This window comes from Passer domesticus, chromosome 9 (genome assembly GCF_036417665.1).
Source record: "Passer domesticus isolate bPasDom1 chromosome 9, bPasDom1.hap1, whole genome shotgun sequence".
NCBI classification, from domain to species: Eukaryota; Metazoa; Chordata; class Aves; order Passeriformes; family Passeridae; genus Passer; species Passer domesticus.
This window is the reverse complement of record NC_087482.1, coordinates 10,674,496-10,688,212: the sequence shown is the minus strand read 5'-3', so window position 1 is coordinate 10,688,212 and position 13,717 is coordinate 10,674,496. Positions and strand designations below refer to the sequence as shown.

At 57.2% G+C, this 13,717-nt stretch overlaps 4 long non-coding RNA genes across 5 annotated transcripts in view; 1 reads left to right on the top strand and 3 right to left on the bottom strand.

The window, feature by feature from the left end:
• Positions 1–13,717, top strand: part of LOC135307622 (uncharacterized) — a 233,518-nt gene that overhangs the window by 23,531 nt on the left and 196,270 nt on the right. The window lies entirely within an intron of this gene.
• On the bottom strand, positions 4,883–8,793 carry LOC135307358 (uncharacterized). Of its 2 annotated transcripts, none has more exons than XR_010368062.1 (4): positions 8,696–8,793; positions 8,536–8,607; positions 8,347–8,448; positions 4,883–4,981 (listed from the first exon to the last, which is right to left on the bottom strand). It is a non-coding gene; the product is annotated as an uncharacterized LOC135307358 (long non-coding RNA). The 2 variants fall into 2 exon arrangements; XR_010368061.1 differs by lacking the exon at positions 4,883–4,981 and adding an exon at positions 7,818–7,899.
• On the bottom strand, positions 6,717–7,145 carry LOC135307950 (uncharacterized). Its single transcript, XR_010368515.1, has 3 exons — positions 7,075–7,145; positions 6,906–6,986; positions 6,717–6,818 (listed from the first exon to the last, which is right to left on the bottom strand). It is a non-coding gene; the product is annotated as an uncharacterized LOC135307950 (long non-coding RNA).
• On the bottom strand, positions 10,706–11,235 carry LOC135307491 (uncharacterized). The gene is made up of 3 exons (XR_010368217.1): positions 11,163–11,235; positions 10,974–11,075; positions 10,706–10,813 (listed from the first exon to the last, which is right to left on the bottom strand). It is a non-coding gene; the product is annotated as an uncharacterized LOC135307491 (long non-coding RNA).

Sequence of the window (13,717 nt, the reverse complement as noted above, 5' to 3'; positions counted from 1 at the left end):
CTGAATTTTTTTAATAAAGGCATTAAAAAGGAGAAAGATCTCCTGCCCTGTTTATGACACTGGTATTGTCCTTCATAGCAAGAAGCTTCAGAAATTTGCATTTTCCTATGCCCTTTGTACCATGGCAGAGGTTTCTTAAGTAAAAGGTTAAAATTCAACACATAATTCTACAATTTAATATTTAAATGCTTAGTCCATATATTGCTAACTTAATTGAACCCGCCCAAAAACCTCCATTTCAACAGCAGCCCCGGCCTGGCTTCTGCCTGCCCACACCGTGGGCATCCACGGCTCCTCCTGGGCATGGAGCTCAGTCAGTGCTGGTGCTGGGTGGGCTTTGCTGCTGCCACCTGGACACTGGGGTGACCGCTTGTCCTAGGTTGCAGTGTAAAGATGTATTCTAATGCCATCCTCAAGAGCTGCTGAAACCAGGAGGGGCATTGTTTCTTCCTTATCTCCTGTTAATGGGCCCATCAATGTCTTGCCACATGAGTCAGAGATAACTCCCTCCCAGACCCATTTCTGTTTAGTGGCTAATCAAGGACCCACAGCATGAGGCAGAAGGATATCAGCCCACTGTGAGATGCTCTGCCCTTGGGGGAGGAGCTAAGCATCCCCAGCTGGATATAATCTGGGTTTTGGGACACAACAAGCAGTCTTTCCACTGGATTCCCAGAGGAACCGCCGCCCTTACCCACTGCTTTTCCAGAGGATGAGAGCTACCAGATGGTTTCTACAGGATCACCACTTCCACAAGTCCATTTCATCTGGACTGCTACCACCACGCTAACTAGCAGGGTGTCAGCAGGCTGTATTCTGACCCTGTCAGTGGTTTTTCTTTTGTATCATTGCATGTGTTTTGATTTTTTTCCCTTTTTCTAATAAATTGTATTTCTGACTTGGAGTCTCTCACTGGTTTTGCTTTCCAACCAGAACAAAGATCCTTCTCTTTATTTAAACAGAAGAATAGGCCATTGCCTACCCTGCAAGCGGGGGGGGTGGGGTGGGGTGGGGTGTCATCTTCAGTGATTCCTAGAGGGCAAGGCCGGGGGGCTCAGGGGCAGAGGGAGGGATGTGTTGGTCTCAGGAAGGGCTGGAGGGTGCTGGGCTGCTCCTGGGGTCCCTAGAGGTACTCGAGTTGGCTGGGATGGGACAGACAAAGATAAAAAAAGGGATGAAGGCAGCTTGGGGAGGCCCATGGGGAGAGCAGGTGGCAGTGGGATTTACGGGGTAGAAGGAGGTTCCCTCGTAGACTGTTGTTCTGGGGTCCTCTTCACAGAAGACTTGAGAGGGCTGTCCAGGCCGTTCCTGCTGCTGGAGGAGCTGCTCACGCTGTCTGGGTGTGAGGTGCAGCCACCGTCTTCCAACTCCTGTCCCGAGGTGCTCCTGTGCAGAGAGGAGGTGGCTGAGGCCCCAGCTGCCAGTGGCACACAGGGACCCTCGTGCACAGCAGGGCCCAGAGCTGGCAAGGCTCCCCAGCACGGCTGGAGCTGCTGGCACAGCTGGGCCCAGCTGGACAGCTGCCCCTCAAGGCCCCGGCCAGCAGGGACGGCTCTGGGCAGGGTCCCTGGCCAGGAGCGGGTCCCAGAGCGCCTCTGCCTTTCAAGGGCAACCTCGGCCCTGCTCTTTCTCCTCCCCACCTCCCTCTGCCTCTGCCCCGTGCCCCTGGGGCTGCTCTTGGCCAGGCAGCCTCAGTGGGAGCCAGCACTGGCTGCAGCCCCAGCGGGGCCCCCAGGACAAGGCCCAGCAATTGAGAGGCCAATGGAAGCACTGGGCAGCAGCAGAACCCTCAGCAGAGTTATTTGGACAATCATGGGCTGGCCACAACTCCACTGCAGCCTCAATGGGAATGTTCCCTGTCCATGCTGGACTTTGAAAAGAAGCTGTTGGAGGGGGCGGGCAATAAAACACTCACTGTTTTCTGTTCCAGGAATACCAGATTCCAAAGCAGCAGAATAGGAAGACAAGCTCCAAATAAAGCATGCCTGCCAGAAACGCTAGCCAGCAGTCGGTTCCCTGACAGAAGCCCCTTCCGAGGCCATCCTGGGCATCAGGAACAGGTCTTGTGGTGCCGGCTGCATCTGTGGGAGCGATGGGGAGCGTGAGCCCGTGCTGTGCTGCACTGCTGAGCTGGCAGCACGGTGGATACAGGCAAGACGTTCTCTGTTTCCCCCAGAGCTGGGGCCTGCAGGCACCTTGCCGGCCCTTGGCACAGGCTGTGCCAGCCAACAAAGCCCAGCAGGCCGGGAGGAGAGCCCGGGGGCAGCGCAGCTGCTTGGGCAGTGGCTGCTGCCAGGGACACGGGCCAAAGCCATCCCTGAGCAGCCACTGCCACCCCTGGCCCTCCCTGCCGCGTCACAGCTCCCCCAGCCCCAGGGGACAGGCTCAGGCCCTGTCAGGAGCCAGCGCAGCCCCTGCCCAGTCGGGAGCCAGGGCTGGCTCTGGCCCTGGGCTGGCGGCAGGGCTCCCGCTCGGGGCTGCTCCTGTGCCTTGGGCCTCTGGGCACTCAGGGCCAGCTCCGCAGCAGCTGCAGCGCCAGGGACGTTGCTGCACCCGTCCCGTTTCCCCGGGGCTCTGAACCAGCTCCAGAGGCCTGGAAGCCGAGGCGCCTCCAGCTTTGGCTGCTGCCGGGCTGGGCAAGGGCAGGCCCTGGGAGAAGAGCTGCTGCCACACAGCCCCGGCCAGGCCTGAGCCCGGCACAGCAATTACCTGCTGTGCCTGTGCCCATGTCTGGCATCGCCTTCCTTCCTGCAGCAGGGGCTGCCAATGAGCCACTGCTTCTCCCTGAGTGTTCCTCCTCCTGAACAGCCTTTTGGTCCATCACTTGAAAAAGGAAAAAAGGGACAACTGGATCAAATGGAAATATTCCCCACTGGGGAGGTGGCACCTTCAGGAGGCAATGCTTGTCTAAGTCACAGGTAAAGATCAGGAAAAAGCCCAGGTAATTGGGGCTGGGCCAGTGCACTCCCTTGTGCAAACAGCTGCACCTCCTGATCTTCTCAGAGACTGGGAAATGGCAGGGGATCTCAGGCCCACAGTACAGTTGGGGCACCCTATCAGCTAATGCCAAATTCCATCCTGCAGAGGCTGGGGAGGAATTGCAGCCAGGCCAGGTTGGGAAACAGCCCTGCAGGCCGTGAAAGCAGCAGCGGGGCAGCGAGGCTGCCATGGATCCCTTCCTGCTGTGCCGGGCACGGCGTGTCCAGATGTGCAGCCAAAGGCACCGGCCGCTGAGTCCCAGGGGAAGCATGAGGGAAACGCACCCACCTTGTCCTCCGGGTGCTTCCTTCTGTGTTTGTCTCAGGAATTCATCTGAGTCATGAGACTTTTTGGCGGCAAAAACTTGGGTCTTTCCTTTTGGAGGACCTTAAGAGAAATTAGTTCCATTTCCCAGGAATGGATCCCACAAAAGCAGGACTCAGCCTGTGGGGTCAGCAGGGACACACTACTCACCCCTGCCATGGGAGCTGGGTTGGGGCCAAGCATCCAGCCCTGGAGCTTGAGAAGTCCTCCCCGCAGACACACCTGTAACTCAACAGCCACAGAAGCTTCTGCCATCTCTGCTGATCTGCACGGGCACCACTGAGCCGCAGCAGCGGTGAGGGGATCGTGCAGGGCGAGGGCACACACGTGCATGGTTCTGTGCTGGCACCTGCAGCGATGCCCCCCTGGCCCAGCTTTGGCCTCTGAGCTGGCAGCTCTCCCAGGGGAAAGGCCTTGACCTACCCTCAGCATCTCCCAGAGCCTCAGTCCTGGATGTGGGGCCTTCACCAGCAGGTTCATCTGCAAGGAAAGGCAGGACAGAAGAGCTGCTGTGGCACTGCAGGAGATCCTCAGGCTGCCCACAAGGCTCAGCCCCGGGGCACAGCCCTGGGCCCAGCCCCTTCCCTCTCTGCTCTTCTCTGTGGCTGCACAGAGCACACGGAAGGACACACTGGCACAGCACACGGGAGGAGGACTGAAAGATCAATGCTCCTTCCTCCCACTGACAGCGATCCTGTGGGAGCCCTCAGGGATCCAGAAGGGAGCAGGGAAAGATTCTCAGAATCCTTCAGCCCTTACATAATGTTAAGGGAAATGGTTTATAAATGAGCTTTGGTTGCATTGATCCTGATTATTCACTAAGGAAAGGCCGAATGAAAACTTGCCCCCAGCATCCTCCAGGAACTTCAAACCATCCTTCATCAGGACTTCCTGAAAACCCATGTCACGATTCCAGTCTAAAAGGGAGCAGAGATCAGAACCATATCTGTGGCATGCTGGGATCCCCTAATGCTACAGGCAAAAGGGCACTGCAAGGGGGTCGGGTAAGGCTATGGGACCCAGATGGGAATGGACATGGCCAAAGGTGCACAGGGGCTTGGGGAGCTCTGAGCTGGCTCCTGATCACTCTCCACACTCTTTCCCTGCCCTCAGCAACATCCCTGGGAGGGGTGGCTGGAGTAGCCCAGGGCCCTGGGGCTCTCTCCCTCAAACTCACAGAAAATCCACACTAAACCCTTGGGGAAGACTGCAGCAGGCAATGCCACAGCTATGCCTCCTTGCTACACTCCCTCCTGCCCTCCTTCTGCTGGGACAGCCCCCCAGATCCCAAGGGCAAACAGCCAGGCCCTCTCAGGACACACTGGAGCCTTGCTCTCCCCCTCTGTCCTTTCCCCACCGTGGGCACCCCGTGCAGTCACTGCCAGGTTTCAGGACATGTCTCCCACAGAGGGACCCCAGCAGGACTGCTCAGTACCCGAGTGCCCTGAGCCTGCTCGGGATAATTCCCCTGGGCTGTGCCGCTCTAGTCCAGGCTGTGCCCGCACTGCCAAGCAGCAGAGAGGGCAGCTGAAGCCTCAGCAGGGCTCAGGCCCAGAGGCACAGCAATTACCTCCTGTGCCTGTGCCTGGCATGGCCTCCCTTCCAGCAGCCGAGGCTGGCACGGAACCACTGCTTCCTCCGGGAAATGCATCCTTCTGCACAGGCTCTCCTTTCATTTCTGGAAAATGGAAAAGAGACAGCTGGATAAGATGGAAACATTCCTGACTGGGAATGGGGAAGGTGAGGCATCACTTGTGAAAGGAATGGATAAGGATCAGAAAACAACCAGGAGTTTGGGACAACCTAAGGCTGCTTCCTTCCTCAAACAGCCCCAACATCTGATCTGCCTGGACATCAGGAAATTGCAGGGGATCAGAGGGTGGGCATGGCCTGTGGTGCAACTGGGGCTGTCTGTCAGCTGATGCCAAATGCCTTCCTGCAGAGGCTGGGCAGAAGCTGCAGCCAGGCCAGGCTGGGAAACAGCCCTGCAGGGCGTGAAAGCAGCAGCGGGGCAGCGAGGCTGCCATGGATCCCTTCCCGCAGTGCCGGGCACGGCGTGTCCAGATGTGCAGCCAAAGCTCCTGGCTGCTGAGTCCCAGGGGAAGCATGAGGGAAATGCACCCACCTTGCCTTCTCTGAAGACATTCCTTCAGCATTTGCCACATGATTTCTAATGGGTCCTGGAATTTCTTGCCTGCCATGTCTTTGGTCTCTCCTGTCGTAGGACCTTAAGAGAAAGTAGTTCCATTTCCCAGCAATGGACCCCACAAAAGCAGGGCTCAGCCTGAGGGGTCAGCAGGGACACACTACTCACCCCTGCCATGGGAGCTGGCCTTTTGTGCAGCATCCAAGGTAGGAGTTGGTGAGGTCGTCCCTGCAGACACGCCTGTAACACAACAGCCACAGAAGCTTCTGTCACCTGGTTCTTACCAGTCAGTCAAACATTACGCCTTGGTGGGACAGTGAGAACATACCTGCAGAATGCTCAGAGGGCTTCACAACTTCAGAGCGCCAGGCTAATGGGGAATCCTTCCCAGCCTCCCAGTCTGGAAGCAAACCAAGATGAGAACTGTTTCCATTGTGTGCCAGGGCTGGCTCTGGCCCTGGGCTGGCGGCAGGGCTCCCGCTCGGGGCTGCTCCTGTGCCTTGGGCCTCTGGGCACTCAGGGCCAGCTCCGCAGCAGCTGCAGCGCCAGGGACGTTGCTGCACCAGTCCCGTTTCCCCGGGGCTCTGAACCAGCTCCAGAGGCCTGGAAGCCGAGGCGCCTCCAGCTTTGGCTGCTGCCGGGCCGGGCAAGTGCAGGCCCTGGGGGAAGAGCTGCTGCCACACAGCCCCGGCCAGGGCTGAGCCCTGCACAGCAATTACCTGCTGTGCCTGTGCCCGTGTCTGGCTTTGCCTTCTTTCCTGCAGCAGGGGCTCGCACCGAAGATGGAGTGCTTCCTTCAAGAAATGCCACCTTCCACTGAAGCACTATGTCCATCTCTTGACAAAGGAAGGGAGACAGCTGCATCAGATGGAGCTGTTCCCCACTTGGGTGGTGGCATCAGAGGTAATATTTGTGAAAGTTATGGAGCAGGAAAATGGCCAGGTTACAGTGGCATGATGTGAGCACTTCCACCTCCAAACAGACACCCTTTTCCTAATCTGCAGGACTGGATATTGTGGGGGATCTCAGGGTGTGTTACAGTTTGGGCATGGCCTGTCAGCTGATGCCAAATGCCTTCCTGCAGAGGCTGGGCAGAAGCTGCAGCCAGGCCAGGCTGGGAAACAGCCCAGCAGGGCGTGAAAGCAGCAGCGGGGCAGCGAGGCTGCCATGGATCCCTTCCTGCTGTGCCGGGCACGGCGTGTCCAGATGTGCAGCCAAAGCCCCCGGCTGCTGAGTCCCAGGGGAAGCATGAGAGAAATGCACCCACCTTCTCTTGTCTGCAGGGGTTCCTTCAGCTCTTGCCTCATCTGTTTGGATGGTTGCAGGGACATCGCATCTGTTGTATCTTGGACTTTCCCTGTTGGAGTACCTTAGAGAAAAATATTTCCATTTCCCAGGAATGGATCCTACAAAAGCAAGGCTCAGCCTTTGAGGTCAGCAGGGACACACTACTCACCACTGTGATGGGAGCTGGGCTTGCGTATAGCATCCAAGGTAGGAGCTGGAGAAGCTGGAGAAGTCCTCCCTGTAGACACATCTGTAACACAACAGCCACAGAAGCTTCTGTCACCTGGTGCCTGCCCGCTTGTCTACAATTCTTCCTTGGTGACACACCGAGAACATACCTGCAGGAGGCTCCAAGGGCTTCAAAACTTTATTCATCCAAGCTGATGGAGAAGCCTTCCCAGCCTCATCTAGAACGGAGCACAGATGAGAACACTTTCCAGGGTGTGCTGGGATCCACTTCTGCCACAGGGAACTGGGCACTGCCAGGGGGTCGGCTATGGCCGTGGGAGCCAGATGTGAATAGACATGGCCAAAGGTGCACAGGGGCCTGGGGAGCTCTGGGCTGGCTCCTGGTCACTCTCCACACTCTTTCCCTGCCCTCAGCAACATCCCAGGAAGGGGTGGCTGGAGCAGCACAAGGCCCTGGGGCTCTCTCCCTCTGACACAGAGGAAATCCTCCCTAAATCCCTGAGGCAAACTGCAGCAGGCAGTGCCACAGTTATGCCTCCCTACCTCCTTCTGTCCCTCCTGCCCTCCTTCTGTGGGGAAACCCCCCAGATCCCAAGGGCAATCAGCCAGGCCCTCTCAGGACACACTGGAGCCTTCCTCTCCTCCTCTGTCCTTTCCCCACCGTGGGCACCCCGTGCAGTCACTCCCAGGTTTCAGGACATGTCTCCCATGGAGGGACCCCAGCAGGACTGCTCAGTGCCCTGAGCCTGCTCGGGATAATTCCCCTGGGCTGTGCTGCTCTAGTCCAGGCTGTGCCCGCACTGCCAAGCAGCAGAGAGGGCAGCTGAAGCCTCAGCAGGGCTCAGGCCCAGAGGCACAGCAATTACCTCCTGTGCCTGTGCCTGGCATGGCCTCCCTTCCAGCAGCCGAGGCTGGCACGGAACCACTGCTTCCTCCGGGAAATGCTTCTTTCTGCACAGGCTCTCCGTTCATTTCTGGAAAATGGAAAAGAGACAGCTGGATAAGATGGAAACATTCCTGACTGGGAATGGGGAAGGTGAGGCATCACTTATGAAAGGAATGGATAAGGATCAGAAAACACCCAGGATTTTGGGACAACCCAAGGCTGCTTCCTTCCCCAAACAGCCCCAACATCTGATCTGCCTGGACACCAGGAAATTGCAGGGGATCTGAGGGAGGGCATGGACTGTGGTGCAACTGGGGCTGCCAGTCAGCTGATGCCAAATGCCTTCCTGCAGAGGCTGGGCAGAAGCTGCAGCCAGGCCAGGCTGGGAAACAGCCCTGCAGGGCGTGAAAGCAGCAGCGGGGCATCGAGGCTGCCATGGATCCCTTCCTGCTGTGCCGGGCATGGCGTGTCCAGATGTGCAGCCAAAGCCCCCGGCTGCTGAGACCCAGGGGAAGCATGAGGGAAATGCACCCACCTTGTCTTCTCTGCAGACGTTCCTTCAGCATTTGCCACATGATTTCTAATGGGTCCTGGAATTTCTTTTCTGCCATGTCTTTGATCTCTTCTGGTGGAGGACCTTAAGAGAAAGTAGTTCCATTTCCCAGGAATGGACCCCACAAAAGCAGGGCTCAGCCTTTGGGTTCAGCAGGGACACACTACTCACCCCTGCCATGGGAGCTGGGCTTATGTGCAGCATCCAAGGTAGGAGTTGGTGGAGTTGTCCCTGCAGACACGGCTGTAAAACAACAGCCACAGAAGCTTCTGTCACCTGGTTCTTACCAGTCAGTCAAACATTACACCTTGGTGGGACAGTGAGAACACACCTGCAGAATGCCCAGAGGGCTTCACAACTTCAGAGCGCCAGGCTAATGGAGAATCCTTCCCAGCATCCCAGTCTGGAAGCAAACCAAGATGAGAACTGTTTCCATTGTGTGCCAGGGCTGGCTCTGGCCCTGGGCTGGCGGCAGGGCTCCCGCTCGGGGCTGCTCCTGTGCCTTGGGCCTCTGGGCACTCAGGGCCAGCTCCGCAGCAGCTGCAGCGCCAGGGACGTTGCTGCACCAGTCCCGTTTCCCCGGGGCTCTGAACCAGCTCCAGAGGCCTGGAAGCCGAGGTGCCTCCAGCTTTGGCTGCTGCCGGGCCGGGCAAGGGCAGGCCCTGGGGGAAGAGCTGCTGCCACACAGCCCCGGCCAGGGCTGAGCCCGGCACAGCAATTACCTGCTGTGCCTGTGCCCGTGTCTGGCATCGCCTTCCTTCCTGCAGCAGGGGCTGGCACCGAAGATGGAGTGCTTCCTTCAGGAATTGCCACCTTCCACTGAAGCTCTATGTCTATCTCTTGACAAAGGAAGGGAGACAGCTGCATCAGATGGAGCTGTTCCCCACTTGGGCAGTGGCATCAGAGGTAATATTTGTGAAATTTATGGAGCAGGAAAATGGCCAGGTTACAGTGGCATGATGTGAGCACTTCCACCTCCAAACAGCCACCCTTTTCCTAAGCTGCAGGGCTGGATATAGTGGGGGATCTCAGGGTGTGTTACAGTTTGGGCTGACTGTCAGCTGATGCCAAATGCCTTCGGCAGAGGCTGGGCAGAAGCTGCAGCCAGGCCAGGCTGGGAAACAGCCCTGCAGGGCGTGAAAGCAGCAGCGGGGCAGCAAGGCTGCCATGGATCCCTTCCCGCTGTGCCGGGCATGGCGTGTCCAGATGTGCAGCCAAAGACCCCGGCTGCTGACACCCAGGGGAAGCATGAGGGAAATGCACCCACCTTCTCTTGTCTGCAGGGGTTCCTTCAGCTCTTGCCTCATCTGTTTGGATGGTTGCAGGGACATCTTATCTGTTGTATCTTGGACTTTCCCTGTTGGAGTAACTTAGAGAAAAATATTTCCATTTCCCAGGAATGGATCCTACAAAAGCAAGGCTCAGCCTGTGGGTTCAGCAGGGACACACTACTCACCCCTGAGATGGGAGCTGGGCTTGAGTGGAAAATCCAAGGTAGGAGCTGGAGAAGCTGGAGAAGTCCTCCCTGTAGACACATCTGTAACACAACAGCCACAGAAGCTTCTGTCACCTGGTTCCTGCCTGCTTGTCTACAATTCTTCCTTGGTGGCAAACTGAGAACATACCTGCAGGAGGCTCCAAGGGCTTCAAAACTTTCTTCATCCAAGCTGATGGAGAAGCCTTCCCAGCACCCTCATCTACAATGCAGCACAGATGAGAACACTTTCCAGGGTGTGCTGGGATCCCCTTCTGCCACAGGGAACTGGGCACTGCCAGGGGGTCGGCTATGGCCGTGGGAGCCAGATGTGAATAGACATGGCCAAAGGTGCACAGGGGCCTGGGGAGCTCTGGGCTGGCTCCTGGTCACTTTCCACACTCTTCCCCTGCCCTCAGCAACATCCCTGGGAGGGGTGGCTGGAGCAGCGCAGGGTCCCGGGGTTCTCTCCCTCAGACACAGAGGAAATCCTCTCTAAAACCCTGGCGAAAACTGCAGCAGGCAGTGACACAGTTATCCATCCCTCCCTCTGTCCCTCCTGTCCTCCTTCTGCTGGGACAGCTCCCAGATCCCAAGGCCAAACAGCCAGGCCCTCTCAGGACACACTGGAGCCTTGCTCTCCTCCTCTGTCCTTTCCCCACCGTGGGCACCCCGTGCAGTCACTGCCAGGTTTCAGGACATGTCTCCCATGGAGGGACCCCAGCAGGACTGCTCAGTGCCCTGAGCCTGCTCGGGATAATTCCCCTGGGCTGTGCCGCTCTAGTCCAGGCTGTGCCCGCACTGCCAAGCAGCAGAGAGGGCAGCTGAAGCCTCAGCAGGGCTCAGGCCCAGAGGCACAGCAATTACCTCCTGGGCCTGTGCCTGGCATGGCCTCCCCTCCTTCAACAGATGCTGGCACGGAACCACTGCTTCCTCCAGGAAATGCTTCTTTCTCCGCAGGCTCTCCTTTGATTTCTGGAGAATGCAAAAGAGACATCTGGATCAGATGGAAACATTCCTCATTGGGAATGAGCCATGGATCCCATCCTGCTGTGCCGGGAACCATGCGTTCAGATGTGCAGCCAAAGCCCCCGGCTGCTGAGTCCCAGGGGAAGCATGAGGCAAATGCACCCACCTTGTCCTCCCTGCAGCATTTTCTTCAGCACTTGCCTCATCTGTTTGGATGGTTCCAGGGATATCTTCTCTGTTGTGTCTTGCATCTTCCTCTTCGGAGGAACTTAGAGAAAAATATTTCCATTTCCCAGGAATGCATCCCACAAAACCAGTGCTCAACTTGTGAGGTCAGCAGGGACACACTACTCACCCCTGCCATGCAAACTGGTCTTGTTGGCAATAACCACCAATGTACGTATGAATCTCCTCCCTGTAGACACACCTGTAACTCAACAGCCACAGAAGCTTCTGCCATCTCTGCTGATCTGCACGGGCACCACTGAGCCGCAGCAGCGGTGAGGGGATCGTGCAGGGCGAGGGCACACACGTGCATGGTTCTGTGCTGGCACCTGCAGCGCTGCCTCCCTGGCCCAGCTTTGGGCTCTGAGCTGGCAGCTCTCCCAGTGGAAAGGCCTTGACCTACCCTCAGCATCTCCCAGAGCCTCAGTCCTGGATGTGGGGCCTTCACCAGCAGGTTCAGCTGCAAAGAAAGGCAGGACAGAAGAGCTCCTGTGGCACTGCAGGAGATCCTCAGGCTGCCCACAAGGCTCAGCCCTGGGGCACAGCCCTAGGCCCGGCCCGGCCCCTTCCCTCTCTGCTCTTCTCTGTGGCTGCACAGAGCACACGGAAGGACACACTGGCATTGCACACGGGAGGAAGATTGAAAGCTAAATGCTCCTTCCTCCCAATGACAGTGATCCTGTGGGAGCCCTCAGGGCTCCAGAAGGGAGCAGGGCAAGGTTTCCAGATTCTTTCAACCTTAAGATTATGTTAAGGGAAATGGTTTGTAAGTGAACTTTTGCTGCATTAATCCTGATTATTCACTCAGGAAAGACAGAATGAAAACTTGCCTCCAGCATCCTCAAAGAACTTCAAACCATCCTTCATCAGGACTTCCTGAAAACCCATGTCACTATTCCAGTCTAGAAGGGAGCAGAGATCAGAACCATTTCCATGGTGTGCTAGGATCCCCTTCTGCCACAGGGAACTGGGCAATGCAGGGGTGTTGGGTAAGGCTGTGGGAGCCAGATGTGAATGGACATGGCCAAAGCTGCACAGGGGCCTGGGGAGCTCTGGGCTGGCTCCTGGTCACTCTCCAACCTCTTTGCAGGCCCTTTGCAACATCTCTGGAGGGGTGGTTGGAGTAGCCCAGGGCCCGTGGGGTCTCTCTCCCTCCCACAGAGGAAACCCTCCCTAAAGCCCGGGGCAAAACCATCCCCAGCGCTTCCCAGGGAGCCGGGAGCGCTGTGCCGGGAAAGGGCAGCCAGGCTGCCAGCTCACCTGCTCGCCGCGCTTGCAGCGGAGCAGCCTGGGCAGCCCTGGCAGGCAGGGCCACGGCCAGGAGCAGCAGGAGTAGGAGGCGCAGAGCAAGGGCCATGGTGCCTTGCCCTCTGCCAGTCCCGCAGCTCTTGCTGCCACCGCTGTCCCGACACCGCTGTCCCAACGTCAGCACCGCTGCTGCCACCGCCGCTGCTGCCGCAACAGTTGTGCTCAGGGACTGACTGCTGGCTCCTTGTGCTGCTGTGCAACCACGGGGCTCTGGCACCTCTGGCACCTCTGTGACCTCAGGGCCTGCTGAGAGCTCAGCCTGCTGTGACCCCAGAGCCCTGCTGTGACCTCATGGCCTCAGCTGTACCCCCAGAGTGTGCGCCTGTCTGCATGAATGGACTGCCCTGATTGTAAATGTTTTGCTTCATCAAAGGGCCATTGCTCAGCAAAACCTTTCTTTTGCCTGCTGACATTGCTGGTCAGGCTGCTTCCCTCAAGATGCTCTTGATTGTTGCAGTTCAAATTTATTTTATTGATTTCATTTTAAGTGTTGTTTAAGGGCTCTGTTGTGCCCCCATTTTTTTCCTGAGTTGGTTTACCTGTGGGTTTTACCCTCCCTCCAAACTGTCCCTCGTGTCCTTCCCAAACCCTTGTTCCAGCTCTTTCCCTGCCTGTCAAGGCAACCCAGCCCCTTGGTTCCCCAACCTTTGGGCCAATCCCTGACTGCAACTCCCCTTTGGCATTCCCCTACTCCTGGGAGCCCCACTGGCCCTTGTGACCCATCCTCTCCACCCTCCTACCCCAATTGGCCCCAGACACTTGATGTAATCCCCTCACTCCTCTCCTGAGGATTCCCTATTGGTTCATTGTTTGCATCCACCCCATGACTTGTATGTGTACAAAACCCCTTGGGCAGTACAGCTAGGGGCTTCTCATCCTGTTCTCTTCACCTGGACTAAGGTGTTCCTTGCAGAACCTGAAGACAGGGAGCCTCCTCCTTTCTCCTGTGCTTCGTTCCTGTCGTGGCTTGTGTCTGGCACTGGAGAGCAAGTGGCACTAAAGGCTCTGCCTCTGGTAAATGCCCATAGCGAGGCAGTTCCCGACTCCTGCCGTAGTGCCGGAGTTGTAAGAGCTAGCCCAGGTTCCAGCACTCACTTCACTAATGTACCGAATGCCCCTTCTTCAGTGCCTGCTCTGGTGCTCTGCCATCTCACACAGCAGAGTGTGATTCACATACTGCAGCCCAGAATTAGGTTGTTGCAACATTGAAATGGGTGTGGTTGGCAGGATGGCTGGGCATAAATCACTACAGAACTAAAGCAAATGTGTGCACTGTGCCAGGCTGGACTTGAATAGACACAGGAATTGTGGAAAGATGAGGACAAGATAGCAGAGAACAATGGAAAAGCCAGCTGAAAAGGAGGACATGCTAAAGGA